At 38.6% G+C, this 2,280-nt stretch overlaps 1 non-coding gene across 1 annotated transcript; it reads left to right on the top strand.

Moving 5' to 3' along the window:
• Positions 1-1,867: 1,867 nt before the first annotated feature.
• Positions 1,868-2,017, top strand: MIR169f (microRNA MIR169f). Its single transcript, NR_121086.1, has one exon. It is a non-coding gene; the product is annotated as a microRNA MIR169f (primary transcript).
• The last annotated feature ends 263 nt before the right edge of the window (positions 2,018-2,280 follow it).

A 2,280-nucleotide genomic window follows, 5' to 3' on the forward strand; every position in this document is an offset into this window, starting at 1 on the left:
TGCACATTTGTCATCGTCTCACCACATATAAGATATTCCATCACCAATTCTAAATTATAGTTTACTTTAGTTTTTTTAAGTCAAATCTCTCTAATTTTCTTAAAGTCTGTAGAGAATACGTCAATACATATATCATTAAATCAGATTTATTAAATTATCCATACACTATGTTTTGATTATCTGAATTTGTAGATGTTGATATATTTTTTATTTCTAAATACTTGGTTAAAATTGAAGAAGTTTGACATAAACAAAAACTAAACTATAACTTGGAAAGCGGGGATCAGAGAAGTAAAGTCAAATACCCTACTTTTGCTGCACGAGGACAAGATCAGTTAAACAAGTCTATCAGATCAGCTAGTAGATTCCCATTTCAGCGGCCTTTGATTTCCACATGCACCGGTGGAATACTGGAATATAAGCACGATGGATCGCTCATGATCGATGCAAAACCTGGCATACAGATGGAAAGCTGCTAGGAAGTGTGGCATAAATATCATGCATGTCAATTTGGACCAAGAATGTCAAAAGGACCGGCAAAATTTCAAAAGGAAACAAGGGTTTGAATAATGTCTGACAAGTGGATGGTCAGAAACCACGGTCGAACTTGAATGATAGAGCTAGTTGTGATAGACATGTTTATGGTAGGTCAGATACTCTGGTAGGGTTCTAATATACGTTACTTGGGTGCACTAAAGCTGAAGCTCTACTGTTAATTGTGATAGACATGTTACGGTAGTTCAAAGCCACACAGTATTTTGATTTAGTTAGACATGTTATGAACTTATGGTAGCTCAAAGCCACACAGTTTAGCTTTAGTTTGGGTACTCTAGTATTAACCACAATCCACATGTGTTGAGGTGGATTATGATGTAAATTATTGGGTACTCTAGTATTAACCACAATCCACATGTATTGAGGTAGATTGGGTGTAACTTAAACTAATTTCATCTTAATCCACCTCAACACAGATGGATTGAGATCAATACTAGAGTACCCAAACAAAGCCTTAGGTAACTTTTGATAACCGGCCGCAAAAATTGGCGTTACATCATGCATATCAACTATTGCGACTGAAAGCATACACCATTTGTCTGAGAACGATCTTTGCAGGAAATTGGAGTTGAGAAGGCAGAAGGCCGGCATCCAAAACTTAACTCTTACCTAAAATATATTGCTTCCTCCAATTATAAATATATGTCCACTGCACCTAAATCTCATTTTTTCATATTGATTGACACTTTGACAGCAAGAGCTGATACTACTGTATTCGTTATGAAGAATATGATACTTTGTAACATATAACTATTTATTTTAGGATAACATATTTCATATATCAAATGAGTAATATTGGAAGTTGTGGCTTAATACTCTATTAAGAACCTAATGTGGACGTCTGGTGCTAACACGGTTTCACTCTCGACGCTGATAATCTAGGCCCGCTCCACGCACCCGACTGTTTCTCCTGCTCCACGTGCTCCGCCTTGGTGGCATGTCCCGTGGACCCCATCACCTGTGCAACTAGCTACCGCGCCCGCCCAACACCCGATCCCACTCGCGCAGTTACCACACCGTGCAAAAAAATAGTGCAGATCGAATACTCAAACTAAAAGAGAATAGAGACAGTCAGAGAACATATTCTGATGGTACAAGAGAACTTTATACAATTGCCAAGAAGTTGTGGAGGAAGCACACACGTATTGGTCAAACATTATGGTCCGACTTGATTATTCCCAGCATATATATACATGCATCCCGTTTAGTTTTCTTCGAGCTTTTTAACCCTATAAATACTTGAAGAAGAGAGTGCATGCAAAGAAACACAGAGAGTGCAAAGACAGATCGGAGAGGAGGGCCTTGCATGAGGACCAGAGCTGATTCGTTCAGTAGCCAAGGATGACTTGCCTAGGTATATATGCATGGGCTATGGCTACATGCCTGAGAGCCAGTCTCTTGTGACGCTGAGCATGTATAGTGTAGGCATGTCTTCCTTGGCTACTCGGAGCGGCTCTAGTCATCCATGGAAGGCCTCAATCTTCTTTCCTTGTTGAAAATATCATTAACCTCTATAGAGTATAGATACATATAAAATATATATACGGTAGAATCTAGCTGGGTCGTCCGACCAATATTTACCATCCATCAATGTTGTCCACGAAATTTAAACGTTATGGTCTAGTTTGGATATTTATGGTTTGTGGCATCTGATTGTTCAATTCTAGTTAAATAGTTAGAGATTGATCTCCATTATTATCTGTGTTCTTTTTTTCTGTACAACCC

Source organism: Zea mays, chromosome 5 (genome assembly GCF_902167145.1).
Source record: "Zea mays cultivar B73 chromosome 5, Zm-B73-REFERENCE-NAM-5.0, whole genome shotgun sequence".
Taxonomy (NCBI): Eukaryota; Viridiplantae; Streptophyta; class Magnoliopsida; order Poales; family Poaceae; genus Zea; species Zea mays.